Below are 24,510 nucleotides of genomic sequence, written 5' to 3' on the forward strand. Positions count from 1 at the left end.
TCTACAACACTCTGTGTCGATGGGAGATGCTCTCCTGCCAACTTACTTTACTCTTCTCAGGAAGCTGCAGTACCAGAGTCGACAGGAGAGTGCTCTGCCATCGACTAAGCGGGTCTTCACACCAATAATTTAGCATACATATGCTTAATTTAGCAATACATATGCTAAATATTACACCAATAATTTAGCATACATATGCTTTGCAGTACCAAAGCTCATTCTTTTAAACCTATGATTACAGCATTTTCTGGATGCTTTGCTTTTCATGCAACCATAAGCTTAAAATTTGTTCCTACTATTCACAACTTCTGTTGAGAAAACTGATGAGAAATTAATCTGAATTATCCTCCTCCTCCTTTGCAGATGTGGTATTACTACTCCCACTTCGTATTCTGAAAAATATATTTTTATTCAAGCTATCATTTTTGTAACGCTACACCAATGTCAGTGCCTTAGTCACAATACCATTTTTTAAGAGTAAACACTTACTGATCCCTATTAATGAGGAAACAAAAATTTCCTCAGTTGTTTCCCCAGGACTTTCATAGGGCACCTCTGATCAACCCACACAGCTGGTCACACCTTGAACCTGGAGTTTGGATTACATATCGATACTGAAGAGACCACCATGCAGCCACTGCTTTGGATACACTATTACCTCACTAAGGCAATGGTGAGAATTCTCCAGTAACCAAACAACTCATGATCCTAGTCTGTCCACAAATTCCCAGGGAGCCCATCAAATTCCAGAACATGGTAAAAGTCAGCAGCACTCCACCTACAGGTCAAATAATTAAGTCTCTGGTGAGCCATCCTCCTCTACACATAGCCACTGAGGTTCTGAATCCCAAATGACGGCTTCCTCCTAACTGTCCACACAAATCTCCTCGGTTTTCTGACAGCCTGATCCGGACGACAAGAAGAAAATGGCACAAAACAAGAAGCTTAAACATCTAGCCCTTCTATGTGAAGCTAAAGTGCTGCAATAGATCTCCTCAAATGAGGTACTGCATGAAGTATGGTTGAATAGCTACTTGAAGGATGAGGATTAGGTCAAAAAGCCCCCAGAACTATCTAAATCCTGTGGGGTCTTGTGGACGGATATATTTAACATTCTCTATAGTGGTAAATGCTCCGTTCACAAAATCATATTACATGACACAGAATCGCATGAAGCCTGAACCTTCAAACTCTTCAGACATTAATTAAGTGGGAGTTCTGCACATGGAGAGCTTGCAAATTTGGGCCTTGTCACCGGTATCCCTCAGTCTCACTGGTGATCTAGAAATGTAGTGGTAATTAGTAATCCTGGCTGGGTGTGATGGAGTTTAGTTAGAATGACCGACCCCAGCTGTGGAGAATCAGAGAGAGGATTATTTAAACAGCTGAACTCAGTCAGGGAGAAGACCCAGGAGACAGGAACAAGGAGAGTTCCCTCTTTGAGAAAGGCCTGGGAAAATTAGGCTGGAAAAGAATCAAAGGGAGCAAGACAGGCCTGCAAAGAACAGAGAAATCCCTGAGGTAAACTGCCAAAGTCCCTGGGGAAAAACGTGCTGGGGAAAAAACAGCTTAGGAGAAATTTTGCAGGATCTAGGAGTATAGGCAAAAGCAGAAGATAATTCAGAGAGGCCTAAGAGGGGCAGAAGAATTATTAGCTGGACTCATAGTTGGACTCTTATTACCCCTGGAAGGGGAGTGAACTTTTATGTCACTTGGCCGGAGGGCTAGGCCACAAAACACCCAGATAAAGACTACTGGGAAAAGACACAGACAGGCCACTGTGGGGCCAAGGCAGTGGCCACATGGGGGAGAGGGGGATGGGACAGAGGTACAAGAGGCAAAGTCCCCTGCAATATAGTGCCCTGATGCCAGGGGAGTGCTACAGCAGTAACAGCAACCTATTACAGCTCTTAATCTACTAAAATAATTTCAGTTGGCCAATTTAGAATGAATAGATGACGTTAACAGCTATCCCCATTCCTTTATCTGGAACATATGACATATTATATGCATTATACACACAGAAAAATCTCACTCAGACATGCACGTTCAATTATTTGATATCTGGAAAACCTGCCTTATAGTGAGAGATTTAAGGAGTTTACTTGGTTTATCCTATAGACGGTTAAGAGATGATGTCATCAAAGTCTGTAAATACCTACATGGACAAAATTTCTAACAGTAGAAGATTTTTTAGTGGACAAAAGCATAACAAAAATCTAATCTCTGGAAGCTGAAGCTAGACAAATTCAGACTAGAAATAAGGTTAAAAATTTTAACATAAGGATAATTAATCATTGGAACAGCTTTTCTAGGGATGTCAGGATTATCCATCCTTTGAAGTCTTTACATCAAGATTAGATGTCCTTCATAACATATTCTGCAACTCAGCCAGAAATTATGGGCTTGATCCAGGAATTATTGGTGACATTCTATGGTCTGTGTTATGAAGGAGGTCAGATTAGAAGATCACAGGAGTCCCCTTCTGGGTTTAAAATGTACGAATCATAATTATGACCTGTCATAGGTTTATTCCCCACTTTGAACTTTAGCGTCCACAAGATGGGGACCTGCATGGACTCCTCTAAACTAAAATCCTAGTTCAGATCTGGTACACTGCCATCAACTAGAAATTCCAGTGTCTAGTTCACTCCCTGTTCCCCCAAACTTTCCCTGGGGAACACAGATCCAAACTCCTTGAATCTCAACACAAAGGGAAATAAACCATTTCTCCCACCTTCTTCCCCCCTCCCCTAGTCGTCGGGAGAGATCACCTTGATTCAAACTCCTTGAATCAAACAAAGAGGGATTCCCTTTCCCCCCTCCCTTCCCCTGAGATTCCAAACAAGGGAAGAAATCAATCAAGTTCTAAAACGAAAAGGATTTTATTAAAAGAAAGAAAGTACACTCTCTCTGTAACACCAGGATGGGAAAAATATACAGGGTCTAGCTTCTAAACCTGGAGAGACTCCCCCCCCCATTCTTGTCTCAGAATAATCAAAGTAACAGCAAACAGAAATAAAGATATTTCTCCAGCAACACACAATTGCAAATGCAGAAATTAATTATAAGACTAATCCGCCTTTCTAATACTCACTATACTGAATAGAAGAAAATACTTCAGGAAACTTGGATAGCCTGGAAATGCGTCTGGCCACTCTTAGATCCAAAGAGAGAACAAAGACCCCAACTAAGAACACTGACAAAGACTTCCCTCCACAGAGATTTGAAATTATTTTGTCCCTTGATTGGTCCTCTGGTCAGGTGTTCGTCAGGTTACTGCTTGTTAACCCTTTACAGGTAAAAGAGACCTTAACCCTTAACTATCTGTTTATGACATGACCTCAACATTTTTTAAGGTCTTAATAACACATTACACACTTTCAAACTGACAGTGTCTTTCAGTAAAATAATAATCTCCCCAAGGACAGAATCTGAGTATATTTTGACTAACTGAATGCAAGTGGATTTGTATTACAAGTGAAAGGAAATTTGTCGCACAGTTAAAGAGTCTGGGTTTATTTTACTGATTTTGTTGATTGGAAATTCATTAGTTATTACTATTATTTATTAGATTGACTAAGTTAGTAAGAGTTTGTGTGTTGTGAAGTCCCTTTTAGTTTTCTTTAAGTGTGTGTGGGGGGACGGAGGGGTAGCAGACAACACAGCATAGGTAATAATCTTAGTGGCGATAGAGCAAGTAGCAGCTTAGGAATGGGGAAGGCAGCAACAAGGTTGTGTGGCAATGTCCCAGGGGAGCAGGGATTTCAAGTTGTAAGTATGTAAGCAGGAGTGGGGTATAAGGTGATATGGGAGTTTGAGGAGCTCAGGTACAGGGCCGTCCTTAGCCATAGGCAGAATAAAGGTGGTAATGAGGTGAGTGGGGCTTCGTACAGGAGAAGCAAAAAGGCAGATAAGGATTAATGCTTTTCCTGCCTTCTCTGCCCAACAGACTACTATGATTACCAACACAGAGACTCTTCTCCCTGGCAAGCCGTAACAAGTGCTACACACCTCCATGCTCCCCCACATTCCAACTCTTTCCCCATCCCCTGCAAAAGATGCATTAAAACTTCCTCCTTGTTCCCAAAACTGCTGAGCTACACAATGTTTGGCAACATGAGTTCCATTGTGATTCATCTACAGATGAGTGCAGATTTCTGGCAATGGAAAACCACAAAAGGCTTGTCAAATCCAGACCGTGCCCTCTTTTTTTTTTTTAAATGAAGGTGCCACCTTGTTTTGTCAGCACAGTTTAGCTGAAACCCCTCCTTTTCACTAGCCCCCTCCCACTACTTCAGTCTCTAATAATGAGTATGTCCAGGAGAAGAGGTGGTTACAGCAATTTGGGCCAACAAATCTAGCTATGAAAGAGGCTGTCAAGTTGGGAAACAGCTGACAGATCTGAACAATTCCATTGTCTCTTTTTGGCAAAGATCAAATTGTGATGAATGGGGAGAATAACTGACTAAATTATGATTTCAAAAGCAGTATGTGACTAAGGTAGAGGTGTGTGTATATATACACACCAGTTATTTAGCTAGAGGACCCCTTGCCTCCTGGGATGCCACTTCAGATTTGGGGGGGGGGGTGAATTTAACTATGATTTCAGGGGTTACTTAGGCACCTGAAAACTCTAGCTTTTTTGCAGATAACAATTTAGAAATTATCTGATGGGAGCAGTCTAATTCCTATATAAAGAAAGAAGAAAATATATACATAAACACCAATTAAAACCATATTTTAAGTAAGTTTAGCAAATGTTCCCAATTCCAAGCCTTGAGGTATCAGTTTTGGAGCCTTAACACAGATCTCAGAAACACAAGTTTGATACTTTTTATTCTATCTTTAGTAGAGATAAATAAAAATAAATAAAATCTGCTTGCCCCTGCAATTTTTTTAATGTCTTATGTTCAAATTATGAATAGGAGAATGAGACAGATAATTAATCCCAGGAATGTTTAAAGGTAAATAAATTATTAAAAACAATCAATACCACTCCAGATATGAGCTAATACAATGGATAATGGCATCGTCTCATCTTGGAAAAATTGTTAATAGCCTTGTTGATATCCAGGTGTTCTGAAGCTTCACATTCACAGACTAAAATTACCAAGTCACTTACGCATTCATCTCCCATTGTGGATCTTAAATAGTCCTTTAATTTCTTGAGCACCGAGAAGTACCTTTCACGTGATGCTGTAGAGACTGGAAGGCTCAATATAGTATCTACACTAGACAGCAAAGACTGGTACCCATTGGTATGTCACTGAGAACATTCCAGAATTCAGAAATTGAAGTCAATTTTTTGGTGCAATGTGCTTCTTGGCAACTTCAACTTCTGCATCCAGATCACAAAAATTGGTACCTGTTGATCCATAATGATCTGCAATTATTTTCAATTTCTCATAAGCAAGAACATTTTCACTTTTTGGGTCACAAGCAGTTAGTGCAGAAAGTAAACTGGAGTTGAAGGTGAATCCTCTATCGAGCTCAGCAACAATTCTGTCCAGAACAGGATAGAAGAAATCAGATTTTATAGATTTTGAGTGCTCTTGGGAACATCATGTGAATGACTGACTCAGTGTACTAGAAACAAATAACAAGGCCAGATTGGAGGATACTTTGTTAGATCTTCTTGCCATTTTTTTGTATTGCTGTGCTGATCAGTTCCAACTGCCTGACCCGGACTAGCAATTTCAAGTTCCTTGGCAATGATCTCAGCTTCATCACATAGTTCTTTCCATTTGCTTTCAGGTGTTCTTATTTCTTGAAGAATAGCAACATTGCTTGCTACTAATTCCATGGCACCTGATAAATTCAATTTTTTATTCTGCAATTCTTCTAAAGCACTATTCAAAATTTTGAATATTCTTTCCAAAACCAAGAGATTCAACAGAAAGGGATAGCTCCTTAGCCTTACCACCCAGTCCTTTGCAGAGCTAACTGATAGTCCATCAGCTCTCTGAACTGAAATTGCTTCCAGTGTTTCCACTACAGTGCCATAACTTGCATGCAGTTTTCAGAGGGAGTCATACTGGTATGACCAGCGAGTCTCACATACTGTACCTAGCTCAAGTACCTTCTGGCCTAGCTCCTGCTGTGCCTTAAACAGTTCATGGTGCTTGTAACTACTGCTAAAGAAGATGTACAGTTCCTTGGCAAATGCAAAGACTTCCTGATACTGGGTGATGCTGGAATATGTATCTATAATGACAAGATTAAGCCTGCGAGCATGGCAGTGCACATAAATGGCAGGCATAATCCTTTCCTGAATTTGAGCTTGTATTCCTGTTAAATGCTCACCCAGATAGAAGCTCCATCATAGCACTGAACAACAATGTAATTAATATCAAGCTTCAAATGCTGTAGTTCTTCAATAATCATTTTTAAACATATTCAGCATTTAGATTTTCCATGTGGAAGCAGCCCAGAACTCATTCCTGAAGATTCCTTTTCGACAGTAGCATAAAAGGAGACAGGTTTTTTTTTTTTTTAATGCATCTTTAGTTTCATCAACAAGGACAGAAAAATACTTGACTTATCCAACCTCTTCAACGATGCTCTCTCGGGGCTTCTGCTGCAGAATGTATTAAATCATTCTGGTGCTGGTGAGAGGTACAGTGTCTGTGACGCTGTATGGAATTTGGGGGACATTATAGGATATTATGAACACCAACATTGTAAAATTGCAATGAGTTGTGCCAGATATGCCATGTAAGATATCTGCAAAAATGTTTTAATTTCCAAGTATAATAATCTTGTTTATATGTTTGTATCACCTTTGTATTACGAGTTATAGATATGTACATATGTCTGTATTTCAAACTTGTGCTATGCTTCTGGGTGACACCCCCAGACAGTTTGGCATCAGCACTGCCTAGCCTGCTTGATGGCTCTCATCAAGGAACATCAACTGTACAATTAACCCACTGAAAGGGTCAAGAGCTACACCTTATGACTCAGCAAGGCATGCAGGGGCCTGCCTATGGATAGAACTCTAAGGCTTCCAGGCCATGTGCTGGGCAGCTTGTGTTTGGAGCAAGGGACGCACAAGCCACATGGTGGGGAGGGATAGCTCAGTGGTTTGAGCATTGGCCTGCTAAACCCAGGGTTGTGAGTTTAATCCTTGAGGGGGCCATTTAGGGAACTGGGATAAAAATCTGTCTGGGGATTGATCCTGCCTTGAGCAAGGGGTTGGACTAGATGACCTCCTGAGGTTCCTTCCAACCCTGATATTCTATGATTCTATGAAAAGACTATAAAAGGCAGCTGCATTTTGTCTTCAGTCCTGCTTCTTACCTCTGGAGTAACCTTTGTTCAAACAATGCTCTGAACAAAGGACTGAATGACCCATCGAAGCTGTGGATGTGGTCCAGAGGGACGTTCAAGCCAGTAAACTCACCAATACTGCTAGGAGCCTGATACATTCAAAGTTCATGTATGTGACTGCTTTACCGTTTAACATCTCTCTTCTTGTTCTTTTTTTCTTTATAATAAACCTTTAGTTTTAGATATTAAAGGATTGGCTGGCAGTGTGGTATTTTGAGTAAGATCCAAACCTATACTGACCTGGTAACATGGCTGACCATTTGGGGTCAGAAGAACATTTTGTATATGTGAGCAGAGTTGAAATAGTTTCTCACTGTACTGGACCTGTGTGCTGACTGGGAGCGAGAGAACTGGAATGCAATAAAGGGGGCTCTGTGATTTCCTTTTTCAGCTTCTCAATAACCAGTGTGGGGGATCAATTTGTGACTGGTTGGGGAGTTTAACTTCAGGGTTACCCACCAGTCTTGGGGAGTATCCGCTCTCCCTTTTGCAGCCTGCCCTGACCTTGGCATTTCTAGTAAGGACTGCCCCAGACACACTGGATCATAGTGTCAATACTTGCTTCTTAGTCTAGTCAAAAGGCTGGGCTGAGTGGAAGCAACCAGCTCAAGAATTTCCATGAAATTGCCATGATTGCTAGAGTTATGTATTTCATCATGCCCTGGAAAAGCTTTACCATGCAGTGCATGGATACCTTTAAGAGTGTTTCAACATACTGGCAATTTTCAGCTATGGCAGCCTGACGACTGGAAACAAGTTGATCTGCAACACTTTTCGAACCGCTGATCCTAAGTTTCAAGTAGTTTTGCCATGAAATGAAAACTGCCGTATGCCTGGAACTGAATGGATGCTGTTTTAAAAAACTATGAAAATCTTCCCGTTTCTTAAAGCTATGCTCAATGAATGTTCTGTTGTTGAACTGTTCTCTTGGTCCAACTGTCCTTTGAGTAGCAAAATGATAGCATGGAAAGCAAAAAACAGAATCCTCTACAACTGAGTATTCAATAAAGAGGTACGAAGAAAACCAACTACAGTTGAAACGTCCACCATTTGTAGGATATGAATCCACCTTAGGCTGTATTGGTCGTTCCTCTTTGTGCAATTAAATAAGCTGTGGAGATGTTGTTTTTCCTGTCATGAACAGCTAAACGCTGTTTAATAAAACCTTCTGCCCCTGCTGGTAATATCAGAGCATACGGGACATCCTTAGATATGTAGTTGCTGGCCATTGATATACTGCCACAAGGATCATTATCCTGTTTGTTTTTTCTGTGTTGACTGCAGGACAATGTTACTTGAGGAAGCATTTGCACAGTTCATTTTCAAGGATAGTTCTTTATTGTCACAGTTTTCATGGTCGGGGCCTTTCTTTTAAAAAAAATGATAAAATATTCCTCTGATGTGGTGGTACAGGTGCCATTGTACACGGGAATTTTTAAAATCAACTTTTAAACATAAAAATCAAATATAAGAATAGTGTAGATTTTATTTTATTACTATATTTGTATTAAATTAAATATTATTTAAAAGCAACACAGCAATGCTTTTCAATGAGGCAGTGTGCAACTAATGAAACAAAAACATATGAAACAAAAATAGAAGTTTTTTTTTTTTACTTTTTTTTTCAATTATATGGAAGGCTTGGAAATTATTGCTACTTCCTACTCTGATTTGGTTTATGGTAGCACAAGTGAATCAGATGTTAGGGACTGTATTAGTGGTGAAGAGAAATCATTCTGCAAAATGAAACCAAAGAAACCAAAGGAAAAAATGGTCAGTCAAATCAGAAGCTGTAGAAAGCATGATAGCTGTCTGCTTAACACCGCTAGATACCCCGATCAAAAAATAAAATAAAAGGAGACATCCGCGTATATGCACAGAATTCAACAAGGAACTCTACATGGAGGTATGCATCAGGTAACAGGCTATCACACACTGAAGCAATAACTCTGGCTCTCTCTCTCTCTCTCTCTAACAGACACACTCTGTGTTATTGCCTTTATCTACTCCAGCGGTTCTCAAACTTCATTGCACTGCGACCCATTATTGACAACAACGACTACACAACCCCAGGAAGGGGGACCAAAGCCTGAGCCCACCTGAGCTCCACTGCCCCGGACGCAGGGGCCCAAAGCTCAGGCCACACCATCCTGTGCGGTGGCCGAGGGGGGCCAGGGGGAGGAGCCAAAGCCCAAGGGCTTCAACTCCAGGCAGGGGGCCTATAACCTGAGCCCCGCTGCCCAGGGCTAAAGCTCTCAGGCTTTGGCTTCGGCCCTGAGTGGTGGGGCTCAGGCTTCGGCCCTGGACCCCATTAAAATGGAGTTGCGACCCACTTTGAGGTCCCAACCCACAGTTTGAGAACCTCTGATCTACTCTATTTTAGTCATTTGTTTTTCACTCCACTAAAAATGTCTCTACCTAATTTTAACATACACAATTAAGTATTATTTTCTCTTTTATTAAGAACGGGGATCTATTTTTCTATTTATTTTGGCATTTAGATTTACCAGTCACAATCATGTACATGACTCACTAACACTTGACTCCATCGTTACTATTAGTATCAGACTTGGAACCGTATTTCTTTCTTTCAAATGTTAAGTTATTTTATAGCTATAATTAAAAATACCATTTGAAAATAAGGAATCCTGTGGCACCTTATAGACTAACAGATGTTTTTGCAGCATGAGCTTTCGTGGGTGATGCATCCGAAGAAGTGGGTATTCACCCACGAAAGCTCATGCTGCAAAAACATCTGTTAGTCTATAAGGTGCCACAGGATTCTTTGCTGCTTCTACAGAACCAGACTAACACGGCTACCCCTCTGATACTTGAAAATAAGCAACCTTCATCTGCACAGTGTCTAAACTTAGATATTTTGCTAATGTCAATGACACTCATCGATATTAAATAGTTGCTTTATTTTTTTCTTGAAATTGGCACTGTTAAGGTGAGTACAAGCTAAGTTTACATTCTAGAAGGCTACTACTATTTGATTGTTCCACTTTAAATAATGAATGACAAAGCAGAAGATAGTAATAAAAGTAATAATGATAATTACTCCAGCCAGGGAAGGTTAGACATTTTAGAACTCACTGCTCAAAGAATTAAATTTAAGCATAATTTTCTCTCTTAAGAAATACATAGACCAGTAAAAAAAACAAAAAAAACTAAAAACAGTACTGTAATCCTTAAACTTTGAAAGAATAAAATTACAGAGAATATATGTGCATTGCACATTTTGACAGGAAGTACCAAGAAGTGACAACAACAACAAAATCCCCTAAACTAGTTAAAAACTATAATAATTTGTTTTAATTCCTGGCCTATTATTGTGTGTGTTTTCAGGCTGTCAGGGCAACAAGTGTTTACTTTGTAAGAACCTGAGTTAGAACATAGGAACATTATGAGTTCAGAGAGTTTACTTACATTATGTAATTCAAATAAACAAGGTATTGCGTTATAAAATGAAGCAGACTCTGCCTGAAGCCTGTCTGTGAACTTCAGTGAATACTGAAGTGATGGACTAAAGAATCAAGTGAATATGATGTAAGCAACTTAAATGGATTTTTTTTTAATCAAAGTAAAATAAGAGACCAAATAATGACACATCATTTAACAAACAAACAAACAAACAAAAAAACAAACAAACAACCATACTTACCAGAGAGGACGGAACACCATGTCTAAAAAGTAGAATTCTTCCAACCTCCACCAGTGTTTGTGTAGACACAGGACTGTTTCAACAGAATTGGCACCGTGAGCTAATAAACTTCCTGCTGAAGTGAAGAGCGCCAAGAGGTGGTGAGTGTGGATTATGGGATTTGTAGGAACAGGCTACGAAAATCAGCAAAAAGAATGTGACTGCACAAACTTCACATTTTAGATATGTGTACTGTTCGTAAAATTATAATGTGGTATGAAACATGGCAGGGGGGGTAGGTGCCCCTCCTGCCTTCCCTAAATGGCACCTTTGCCTGCCTCTTCCACCCCCAAAAGTCTGCAAAATTGTCAGGGCAAAATTTGAAAAAGACAGCATTATTAAATGTCTTTTCTGCAAAGTTTTCTTAAAAATATTACATAGAAAATTCAACTGTCCTCTTCCAAATTTGGAGACTATTTTTACTCACTGAAGTGTGAAACAGAAGGATTTTAGTCCTGAACTAAGTGTACATCTCAATTCAACCTTAACTGGAGTTCCTACTGATGCCTTCATTACATGCGTGAACAGATGTCTCAGAATGTCTCATCAATGGAACATGTTATTTCCTAATAAATCCACTTGGTGTCACTAACTGACCATCAGTCAATGAATATTTGAAACACCATCTTCATGAAACTAGAGCAGGGGTAGGCAACCTATGGCACATGTGCCGAAGGCAGCACACGAGCTGATTTTCAGTGGCACTCACACTGCCCGGGTCCTGGGGGCACTGCATTTTAATGTATTTTTAAATGAAGCTTCTTAAACATTTAAAAAATCTTATTTACTTTACATATAACAATAGTTTAGTTATATATTATAGACTTATAGAAAGAGACCTTCTAAAAACGTTAAAATGTATTACTGGCACGCGAAACCTTAAATTAGAGTGAATAAATGAAGACTCGGCACACCACTTCTGAAAGGCTGCCGACCCTGAACTAGAGAATCAAAGCTTTTAAAGAAGTAATTTGATAGAAGTAATGAGGAATTATCTAATCATTACAAGAACATGTGAACAACTACCTGTGGACAATCATGCAATTCTAATCCCCTCACTATCTTACTAGCACACATTACTGTATTTGGTAAATGAAAAATTATCTTCTGTTTTTGGCATTACAATGAAGACTTAAAAGAAGTCAAACATTTCTGACAACAGCGCTGCCATCTCTCACAATTTCATCATGAATCTCACCATATTTATTGTTTTTGTTAGAGACTCAATTCTTGGAATCAAGTGATTACATGAGAATCTCAGCTTTCATTAAAAAAGTAAGTTTCTGGCCCTCACTGTTGGGACACAAAGCTTGAAAACATGTGCCCAGTATATCAAGTTAGGAAACTGGAATGCAAATAAACAGCCCAACATTTTTTTTTTAAATCTCATGATTTTTAAGCTAATCTCAGGCTTTTTGGAGGGCCTGAATCAAGATTTGTGAACATTTAGGGTTGATATTATCAAGACAATGATTCCAAATCTGAGAACAGGTGTTGCTGTCTCTAAACACAGAAGTCAAGTCATTTGTCACACAACACACACCTGTGTTTGCACTTCAAACATCCAGCAAGTGTCAAAGTCCACACCAGACTCTACAACAGATGTCATGCTGAGATACTACCCCTTCCCAAATTAATATCATAATAGCATTTTGGGCCAAGTTCCCAAAACATGATGCAATTATGTAATATGCACCCTATCTGTTCAGCTGCTCAACTAATTTTGTCTTAAATCCATTATTCTGCCTCTGGGGTTGGTGCATACAATACACTAACTGTGGAAACTACATAAACTAAAACAAATCCACTTACCTAATACAAGTTTTGCAGAATTTTTATCTGGTTTGCTAGTAATAGACGTGTGTTTATTGAACAAGTATTAGTGCTTTCATAACCCATCTGTTTGTCCTTTCAGATCCTGGAAGAAAATCACAATGCTAATTTCCACTATCTCCATCACTTCCATAGCAAAAGACATAACCATATGCTTATTAGATTAGGCTCTCCGATTATCCAAAATCACCAGTTTCTGAACCTGCCTATCTGAGGAACAGCCACCATATTGCCCTGTCTAGCAAACAATTTGCCAATTTTAGTTTATTAGTAGGAGTGATAAATAATGAAGAGGACAGGTGACTGATACAGAGTGATCTGGATTGCTTGGTAAACTGGGCACAAGCAAACTATGTGTATTTTAATAGGGTAAATGTAAATGTGTACATCTAGGAACAAAGAGTGTAAGCCATATTTACAGGATGGGGGACTCTATTCTGGGAAGCAGTGACTGAAAAAGATTTGGGGGTTGTGATGGATAATCAGCTGAATATCAGCTCCAAGTGTGACACTATGGCCAAAAGTGCTAATGCAATCCCGGGATGCATAAACTGGGGAATTCTGAGAAGAAGTAGAGAGGTTATTTTACCTCTGTAGTTGGCACTGGTGAGACCACTGCTGTAAAACTGTGTCTAGTCTAGAACATACAATTAAAAAAAGATGTTTATAAATTGGAGCGGGTTCAGGGAAGTGCCACAAGAATGATTAATGGATTAGAAAACAAACCTTATAGAACTAAATAGATTGATCTCCTTGAGTTTAACACAGAAAACACTGAGGGGGTAACTTGATTACAATCTACAAATATTTACATAATGAAAAAATATTTAATAATGGGCTCTTCAATCTAGCAGAGAAAGTTATAACACAATCCAATGGCTGGAAGTTGAAGCTAGACAAATTCAGACGGGAAATAAGATGTAAATGTTTAAGGGTAAGAGTAATTAACCATCAGAAGTTTCCAAAGGATCGTGGCGGATTCTCCATCACTGCCAATTTTTAAATCAAGAGTGGATGTTTTTCTAAAAAATATACACTAAGGATTATTTTTGGGAAGCTCTATGGCCTGTGTTATACAGAAGGTCAGAGTAGACGACAGTAATGTTCCTTTCGGGCCTTAGAATCTATGACTTTATGAGGTCACTTTGCCAATTTGTTAATTGCTTACCAATTATAAGGCACTTATTCCTTTGTATTTATTAATTCTTGTTGAAAAGCTGTGCAGGAGATTTTGGCAATAATGGACAGATCTGGAAACAAGAAGAGTGTGATAGTTCTGGCTGTATGAGGGAAGGAGATGGGTGTTCACAATTACAGACACTACAGAAGTATAAAAGAAAACTAAGACTTTGCATGTCAATGGAAAGTGCTGCTGAGGCCAAATAAAAAATAAACCATGAATGGTTTCAGCAAATGATGGAGAAGAGGAGCCTTTATTGAACATTTTGTTACAGTATTTTTCTTTAAATTGACTCCCAATTATATGAATAATTCTAGTGTTCAAGTAGCTGAGATCCTATAGAACTTCACTACAGAACCAAGCAGAAGCAACAGTAGATTACACTAAAATACAATCTAAGTAAAACAAAAATAAAATCTAGATCTCCCCCAAACATTTACAAATAAGAGTTTATTCCAAGTAGTAACTGAACCCCAAACTCTAAACTATGCCTACAGTCATTCAAACAATGACTGCATAGTAATAACCAGACATTGCATATGATTTAGTTTAGTGCATTTTAGTGTCACTAAAAGAGATACTGACAGCATTGGCTAGAACCAAACAAAGCACATGCAGTTCCTGGACAAAATGTTACATGGGCCGAGATCCTCAAATACCTTTGAGGAGCTGGGTCATGTTGTTTTGACAGCACTGCAGTGCATCCAAGCTATTCCAGTATTCATCTTTTGAGAAGACTTCAAGTTATGTTTAGCGATATGGAAAACTGTCCCTGAAGAACTGGTTTTCCTGGTGATCAAACTAATGTCTAAAAATATTAAAGGCTAATGCACTAAAATGCCATGTCACTTAACTAGCTTCCATGATATTTCTGTTGCAATATAATCTATATATCCAATTATAGGACCCAGTTCATGAAAGCACTTGTGTCTGAGCTCTATTGAGTTCAAATTAAACAGGTGCTTAAGTGATTTTGTGGATAGGAATGTTTCTTGAATATGTTTCCCAAAAATTAACTGCAAGTGCTATATGTTGGAAGTCAAATGACAAAATAAAAATCTAAGATTAAAACTAAATTCTTAAAGATAAATTGCTGATAAGCATTATCTTGTCATTTTAAAACCTAACACCCTCTTACTCTGACGATTCATTAGTGTTACTTTCTCTACATCTGACACGTGGAAACAGTAAATGATTCGCTTAATTCAACCTCACCTTGGTTTTTGACACTGGGAACACAGGATATAAAATGATCAATAACCACCAGAAAACACTCTCTTCCTGAACTTTGAATTGAACTCTGAATTCCTGAGAATCATCATTCCTCTTTATGTGTAGCAAATAGCTGTGAAACAGACTAAGAAAGTATGTCTTTCATCAACCTCTACTGGCTAGGTCACAGAGGACAACAGCCTACTACCGCTACAGTTAGTTAGCTCAAGTGGCAAGAGGTCTGTGCTGGGGGGTCTAAAGATTCCAATTCTACTCATGACCCATGTAATGGTCAATATGGTTTCTGTTTTTTTCAGTTTGCTTTCTTTAAAATTTAGGAAATTTGTGTGTATATGTGTGCATATTATATATATATATATATATATATATATATAAAAAGAATGTTAAGGTTGCAAAATTGAACACTCAAAAGCGAGGAAATGCCAGAATTAAGGTTGCCTGCACAAAGTTAATTTTTTGCTTAGGCATTATGACAGTCTTTAATTACATGATCCTACTGTTACAGGGTCCTTTGGAAAGTATGTACTGAGTCAGGAGCTGACTCAGCCTGAGACTCAACTCCCCACCAATATATGTTTATTGAAACCAATTAAGTGAGTAGAGCTATGGCTTGACCACCAGAATAAAACACAATGCTTGCGAAGGATAACTGAAGTGGTGTGACAGACCCCATCTCATTCAATGCACAGGATGGACAGTACTCAGGAAATGAACCAGGATTGTATAATGAAGGTGACTTATCTGTAGGACCCCTACCTCATCTATTACAGAAGTAGGAAGTTGTGCAGCAAATGAGGCAGGGGATTCAAAAAAGAAAAATGAAGGTGGTGTTTCAGCTGCCTTCACCACCACTCTGGAGAACTGGATTCTATCCCTGCCTCCATCATGTGAGCTGTGAGATTCTGGGCAAGTTACATAAACCAAAATTTTCCACAGGTGTACAGCATTTTCTGTGTACCCAATATGAGATACCCGGAGACTGATTTGCAGAAGTGCTTAGCATTCTCAATTGCAACTCAATGGGACTTATGGCCAGATCATATCAAGGCCTATAAAACTTTTATCACCTTGACAATTTTGGACTTAACTCCCCATGTGTAAAATGGGGATAATATATACATACCACCTTACTTCACATGGATATTGTGGAGAAATTAATCATGTTTGTGAAACATTATCAGATACTAGTGATGAGTACCAGAGAAAAGACCATAAGGAAATTAATAATTCTATATCCAATGCGGAGTTTGAATGTTGAAGTAAATAAGGCATGAGATTATACACTTAGAGTAGGATCAAAAAAAATATTGAATAGCTGCTCTTAGACCATGTCTAGGCTTACCTCTGGAGCATGAACTGATGAAAGGTTGGACTGAGTAGCATGCATCTGAATTCAACTGCAAGTCTCACATCTCAAGTATAGATCTAGTAGAACATGTCCTTCTCATGGCATTGTAGGTTTAATATTATTTCTATAGTGCCTTACACAACTAGTACACTTTAACAAACAAAAAGACAGTTCTTTCTCTGAAGAGTTTACCATCTAGAAACTGATGATACCCCAGAATCCTTTGTGCCAACTCCTTTGATGCACTGCTACACTCAGAATAAATGTATATGAGAAATATTTGTGAAATATTATTTGCATTGCTAAAGAAACCCACTACAAGTCCATGGGGCCGGATGCGCTGCATCTAAGGGTGCTAAAGGAGTTGGCGGATGTGATTGCAGAGCCATTGGCCATTATCTTTGAAAACTCATGGCGAACAGGGGAGGTCCCGGATGACTGGAAAAAGGCTAATGTAGTGCCCATCTTTAAAAAAGGGAAGGAGGAGGATCCGGGGAACTACAGGCCAGTCAGCCTCACCTCAGTCCCTGGAAAAATCATGGAGCAGGTCCTCAAGGAATCAATTCTGAAACACTTAGAGGAGAGGAAAGTGATCAAGAACAGTCAGCATGGATTCACCAAGGGCAAGTCATGCCTGACTAACCCAATTGCCTTCTATGAGGAGATAACTGGCTCTGTAGACAAGGGGAAAGCAGTGGATGTGTTATTCCTTGACTTTAGCAAAGTTTTTGATACGGTCTCCCACAGTATTCTTGCCAGCAAGTTAAAGAAGTATGGGCTGGATGATTGGACTATAAGGTGGATAGAAAGCTGGCTAGATCGTCGGGCTCAACGGGTAGTGAACAACAGCTCCATGTCTAGTTGGCAGCCGGTTTCAAGTGGAGTGCCCCAAGGGTCGGTCCTGGGGCCGGTTTTGTTCAATATCTTCATTAATAATCTGGAGGATGGCATGGACTGCACCCTCAGCAAGTTTGCAGATGACACTAAACTTGGAGGAGTAGTAGATACGCTGGAGGGTAGGGATAGGATACAGAGGGACCCAGACAAATTAGAGGACTGGGCCAAAAGAAACCTGATGAGGTTCAACAAGGACAAGTGCAGAGTCCTGCACTTAGGAAAGAAGAATCCTATGCACTGTTACAGGCTAGAAACTGAATGGCTCGGCAGCAGTTCTGCAGAAAAGGACCTGGGGGTTACAGTGGACGAGAAGCTGGATATGAGTCAACCGTGTGCCCTTGTTGCCAAGAAGGCTAATGGCATTTTGGGCTGTATAAGTAGGGTCACTACCAGCAGATCGAGGGATGTGATCATTCCTCTCTATTCGACATTGGTGAGGCCTCATCTGGAGTACTGTGTCCAGTTTTGGGCCCCACACTACAAGAAGGATGTGGAAAAATTGGAAAGAGTCCAGCAGAGGGCAACAAAAATGATTAGGGGGCTGGAGCACATGATTTATGAGGACAGGCTGAGGGAACTGGGATTGTTTAGTCTGCAGAAGAGAAGAATGAGGAGGGATTTGATAGATGCTTTCAACTACCTGAAAGGGGGTTCCAAAAAGGATGGATCTAGACTGTTCTCAGTGGTACCAGATGACAGAACAAGGACTAATGGTCTCAAGTTGCAGTGGGGGAGGTTTAGGTTAGATATTAGGAAAAACTTTTTCACTCAGAGAGTGGTGAAGCACTGGAATGGGTTATCTAGGGAGGTGGTGGAATCTCCTTCCTTAGAGGTTTTTAAGGTCAGGCTTGACAAAGCCCTGGCTGGGATGATTTAGTTGGGAATTGGCCCTGCTTTGAGCAGGGGGTTGGACTAGATGACCTCCTGAGGTCCCATCCAACCCTGATATTCTATGATGCTACATATAACTGTGCAAAAATCAGGGACAGACTTTTAGAGGAAGAAGTTTCAGAAGTAATGGGCCAAGGGGAATAAAATACACCAAAGCCTACATTCATATATAGGACAGCATATTTAAGGCCAATTCTGCCTTTGCTTCATATTGACTTTGTCAGAGCAGTATGATACATATGTATGCACAGCTATAGTATGTCAAACCATAATCACAATTTAAAAAAAATTCTCAAAACCCCATTAACAGCAGTACGGGCTACTCCTTGCACATTCATTTGGAAACTAAAAGTTCACCAGTGCTCACGGTGTTTCTATTTTGTGCCATTTCTGAAATTTGGAACAGAACATTGTACAAGAAAGTTTTGATACTGGTGGTACTGTAGAGTTAAATCATGGTTTTCTCCCACTTCAGTATACAGGGATCTTGAAGATATGAGAGAATAAAGAAAGCATATTTTTACTGGTGTGTTATCAGCAACATGGATGCTATCATAACTAAAGAAAATAGAACCGTTTCAACTTAGTTTGGCTGAAAGACGAGAGGTGAAGATGTTGGTGATCAGGATTGTCTCTCTTTTTCCAAGGAGCAGCCTCAGTAAGACAGCTCTGAGACTAAATGCATTTCTCAATACCTGCCAGGAATAAAATCTCATAAAACTGCTATAATATTCTTTACCAAACAGGATATAGAAGACCAAGAGGCTAGCCAGTGTCTATACCAGGGATCAGCAACCTTTCAGAAGTGATGTGCCGAGTCTTCATTTATTCACTCTAATTTAAGGTTTCACGTGCCGGTAATACATTTTAACATTTTTAGATGGTCTCTTTCTAAGGTTTTTAAAATGTTTAAGAAGCTTCATTTAAAATTAAATTAAAAGGCAGAGCCCCCTGGACCGGCGGCCAGGACCCAGGCAGCGTGAGTGCCACTGAAAATCAGCTTGCGTGCCGCCTTCGGCACACGTGCCATAGGTTGCCTACCCCTGGTCTATACATATGTGAGAAAATCTTGAGCTCCAATTTGTACATGTTGCAATCAAGATATTTTTCTCATGGGTCGTTCTAGCAACATCAAAAAGGGTATGTTGTACACAGAGATGTGTAATATCAGTAATTTACATCTGATGAGAGAATGGAACCACCAAGGACTATTCAACATAAGCCAAGATGTCAGCACAAGCTTGGCACCATCCAGTGTGCAGGCAATCAGCACAGTCTTTTACTGCTAGGGTCATGAAACACGCTGTACAACCACCCCCACTTCTCCCTTCCCCCGGACCCTACCCCAGAGACCCCCACACACACACACACAGACCCTGCCCCAGAACCCCTCCCAACACACAAACCCTGCCCAGCACCCCTCCCCCTACAAACCCTGCCCCAGAACCCCACAGACCCTGCCCCAGAACCCCTCCTCCCACACACAAGCCCTGCCCCAGAGCCCCTCCCTCCACACAACCCTGCCCCAGAGCTCCACAGCCCCTGCCCCAGCACCCCTCCCCCCACACACATAAACCCTGCCCCAGCACCCCTTCCCCCCACAAAAACCATGTGCCCCCACAAACCCTACCCCAGCACCCCTCCCCCCCATATAAACCCTGCCCCAGAGCCCCTCCCTACACACACCCTGCCCCAGAACCCCTCCCCCCCACACACACCCTGCCCCAGACCCCCTCCCCCCCACACACACCCTGCCCCAGAACCCCTCCCCCCCACACACACCCTGCCCCAGAACCCCCCCCCACACACACACCCTGCCCCAGAACCCCTCCCCCACACACAGACCCTGCCCCAGAACCCCTCCCCCCATACACACAGATCCTGCCCCAGAACCCCTCCCCCCATACACACAGATCCTGTCCCAGAACCCCTCCCCCCTACACACAGATCCTGTCCCAGAACCCCTCCCCCCCATACACACAGACCCTGCCCCAGAACCCCTCCCCCCCATACACACAGACCCTGCCCCAGAACCCCTCCCCCACACACAGACCCTGCCCCAGAACCCCTCCCCCCCATACACACAGACCCTGCCCCAGAACCCCTCCCCCCATACACACAGATCCTGTCCCAGAACCCCTCCCCCCATACACACAGATCCTGTCCCAGAACCCCTCCCCCCCATACACACAGACCCTACCCCAGAACCCCTCCCCCACACACAGACCCTGCCCCAGAACCCCTCCCCCCATACACACAGATCCTGTCCCAGAACCCCTCTCCCCCCACACACACACCCCGCCCCAGAACCCCCCCCCACACACACCCCCTGCCCCAGAACCCCTCCCCCCATACACACAGACCCTGCCCCAGAGCCCTACGCCCTTTGACCAGGGGCGGCTCTAGGCACCAGCTAAACAAACAGGTGCCCAGCTCATCCCGCCGCCGCCGCCGCGAGCCGAGGAGCGGACCGTCCCCTGCAGCCGGGGCAGGGCCGCGCTCCCGGCTCCGCTTGGGGGAGAGGGATGGCTCCTTACCGCGGAAGAGCGGCGGGTTCCGGTAGCGCGGCCCCGCCTCCGCTTGTTCGCGCCCGGTGCCTCAGCGCGTCCTAAGCGGCGCTGCAGCCGCCTGGCTGCGGGGGGGGGGGGGAGCTGAGCTCCGCCCGGCTCAGAGCCGCGTGGTCAGGGGGCGGGGCTGCGAGCTCCGGGCCGAGCGGCTCCTCCCCTGACCCCGCGGCTCCGAGCGGGGAAGAGCCCAGCCCCCCGCCCTCCCCTCCGGAGCCGTGCGGCTGCAGCGCTGTTCGGGCCGCTCCTGGAGGCGCGCGGTGAGCGGGGGTGAGCAGCCGGGGCCGGGGGCTTGGCTAAGGGGCAGGGAGTCCCGGGGACACTCAGAGGGCAGAGGTTCTGTGGAGGGGGGGGGCGGTCAGGGGCCAGGGAAGGGGGGGTTGGATGGGGGGGGTCTTGGGGAGGTGGTTGTCAGGGCACAAGGAGCAGGATGGGTCAGGGACTCTAAAAAAAATCTCATCTCATTTCATTTGAAACGTTTTTGTGCTTGGTGAAACAAGAACCAAAAAAGCCTCCAAGGTTTTCAATTTGTTGTTACCCCTCTACCCCGCCTCCTTTTTCTCGCCTCTTTACCTTTTTCTCTCCCCGCCCCAGAGGGAAAAGGAGGCGAGGAGAAGGAAAGGCTAAGAGAGGAAAAGCTCAATGAAAACCATTTTTAAAGACTTAAATTTAAGTGGAAAAGTTGAATGAAACAACATTTTTCTGCACATTTTTTCTTAAATGTTGTTTTGATTGAACAAAAAAAGTCACCCAGCTTTAGTTGTAACCACACAGGCTTCTGTATGCTCCTTGTGCCTAGCCTGAATGAGTTCAGTCTCATAGGGGGCACCTGCTAAATATAGCTTGCTTACCTTAACCCTCAGCTTCTGACCCAGCCTCTGTCCCAGTGCCTAGATATCCGGCTGAAACTATTACTTTTGCTGGATGGGATGAGCACATTCCTCCTCCTGACCTATCACTGAGTCACTCCTTGGGCAAAGAAGAAAAATAGTGTATTTCTGCTCTTCAGATTAACCACAAGATATTTCTACATTATTTTAGCCAAGTATGTGCTTGGCCTGCCTTCTACCACTCAGGGCTGGTCTACACTAAGGGGGAAAATCGATATAAGATACGCAACTTCAGCTACGTGAATAACGTAGCTGAAGTTGAAGTATCTTATATCGATTACTTACCCGTCCTCACGGCGCGGGATCGATGTCCGGGGCTCCCCATGTCAACTCCGCCACCGCCGTTTGCGGTGGTGGAGTTCCGGAGTCGACAGGAGCGCGTTCGGGGATCGATATATCGCGTCTAGATGAGACGCGATATATTGATCCTTGAAAAATCGATCGCTACCCGCCGATACGGCGGGTAGTGAAGACGTAGCCTCAGTCATGTGCAGGTAGGGAAATAGTGGGTGAAAAACTGGTTGGAGGACAGTTATCAATGATACACTTTCAAAGTGGTAAATGTGACCAGCAGTCCCACGGGGTCCAGCACTATTCAATATTTTCATAAATCAATTGGATAATGGAAAATTAAATGTTAAAATTACATTAGTAGGAAATGGTTTTGTTTCACTAACTACAAATTCTCTGTTTTCATTTTTTTTAAAATTTTAAACAGTCAAAACAAAACTGCAAAGTGCAAACGTGTAAAAGCAAAAAAAATTCGGGGGGGGGAGCCAAAAATTTTTTTGCTTGGGACAGCAAAAAACCTAGAGCCGGCCCTGCTATGAACAGTCCCAGGCCACTGGCCCCCCCTACAGCCGGGTGCGTGGGTCAGTCCCAGGCCACTGGCCCCCCCTACAGCCGGGTGCGTGGGTCAGTCCCGGGGCACCCCAGCTGGGCAGTGTCATGAACAGCACTGGGCCCAAAGCCACCCTGTGCCGACCAAGGTGCAGTGCTGCGCCAGTGACAGGCCACACCTACACCGAGGGTCGCCTTTAGGGTTACCAGGTGTCCGGGTTTTTGACTGGAAGCCTGGTCACCAAGGGACCCAAGCGGCTCCGACCAGCACTGCCACCCAGGCCGTTAAAAGTCCGCTTGGCAGCGCTGCAGGGCGAAAGCAGGTTTCCTGCCTCTCCTGGCACCGCGCTGCGCCCCTGGAGCAGCCAGCAGATCCGACTTCTAGATCGGGTAGACACGGGGCTCTGCGTGCTGCCCCCACCCCGAGCACCGGCTCCGCACTCCCATTGGCCGGGAAACACCCTCAGCTTTTTTCATGCCCTTATGTAACTACATCTGCTGCCATGGAGGCCTCTCTGGCTGGTGCCGTGCAGTACATTACAGAGAGAAGGGAGTGAGGTAATATAGTTTACTGGACCAACTTCAATTGGTAAGAGAGAAACTTTCAAGCTTACACTGAGCCCTTCTTCAGGTGCTAAGCTCTGTAAAGCTTGAGAACTTGTCTCTCTCGCCCATAGAAGTTGGTCCAATAAGATATTACCTCACCCACCTTGTGTCTCTACTATCCTGGGACCAATAGCGCTACAACTACACTAGAGTCCCTCAGATCCACACAACTACAGCAGGGACACAAGTCATTTTTCCAGCTCCAAAAGCCCAGGGTCCTGTCACTTGAGCTAAAGGAAGATTCTGCAACATTGCAGTGAAAAGCTTAAAAACACAAACTCTAAATGCTGTAATACCAGAAGACAAATCAAAATAATCCAAAATACGTATTTTAAAAAACACATGATTTCTAAACAATCCCATTATTTTTGGGAGGGTGGTGGTAGGGAGGGCTGCTGATTTTTCAGTGTTTGTAGTTGATAATACAGAAACATTTACAGAGTAGGGAACAATCTCTGTGCATTAAATTAAGAATTTTAAAAATAGTGGTGCATTTGAATTTGCACTCTTCATTTGTATCTGATCTAGATTTTAAGTGGGGACTACGTTTTCCTTTATAGATGTATGGGATCGAGGCAACAGACAGCATCAACAAAAATCATAAGTAGTGAGCATGGAAACTTAAAATTAGTGGGATTATAGACTTCAGGATCCAGAGATGTAGAAGATCTTATAGGATCAGGATCTACCAACATGTGTGACACATAGAACAGTGCAGGCTTGAGAAATCACAGGGATATTACTTAGGAAATGCAAGTAGGAAGGTAGGAGCAGAAGGAAAAGGAGAGTACATGGCGGATAGAGAGGAGATAGTCACTCTAAGCTTAAGGATAGCCTAAGACAAATATTAACACCCCCCTCCAAAAATATATCAAACAGCTGTAGGTCAGTATTTCCTATAACTTTTTATTACATTTTTCCAAATTGGGGGTGGAGTTACATATAAACATTCCAGTAATAAAAAAGTAGAAAAGATAAACCAATTTAAAACTCAGAAAAGCCAGAACAAAAACAGCCTTACATATACAAATTATATTAGTATAATTAAGTAATTCTCCTTATTTATTTTACAAATACCTAAGCTTATAGAAATTGAAAGAATTTTTAAAATCAAATTTACCTTTTAGCATTAAAGTTTTTAATTTACATTTTTTCCCCAACACAGATTAGTGGAAATGACTAACCTTTGATTT

At 42.2% G+C, this 24,510-nt stretch overlaps 1 protein-coding gene across 5 annotated transcripts in view; it reads right to left on the minus strand.

Moving 5' to 3' along the window:
• WDR89 (WD repeat domain 89) overlaps positions 1-21,058 on the minus strand; it is a 38,486-nt gene extending 17,428 nt beyond the window's left edge. The window contains exons 1-3 of one of the 5 annotated variants that reach the window (XM_045012229.1): positions 20,955-20,990; positions 12,848-12,953; positions 10,997-11,169 (exon numbers count right to left, since the gene is read on the minus strand). The gene's annotated coding sequence lies outside the window, so the exon portion shown is untranslated. Of the gene's footprint in view, positions 1-10,996; positions 11,170-12,847; positions 12,954-14,036; positions 14,054-15,263; positions 15,381-20,954 lie in introns of those variants that run through there. The other 4 variants (XM_045012232.1, XM_045012230.1, XM_045012231.1 and 1 more) reach the window with 4 other exon arrangements.
• Between the last annotated feature and the right edge of the window lie 3,452 nt (positions 21,059-24,510).

The sequence above is a fragment of the Mauremys mutica genome, chromosome 4, assembly GCF_020497125.1.
Source record: "Mauremys mutica isolate MM-2020 ecotype Southern chromosome 4, ASM2049712v1, whole genome shotgun sequence".
Lineage (NCBI taxonomy): Eukaryota > Metazoa > Chordata > Testudines > Geoemydidae > Mauremys > Mauremys mutica.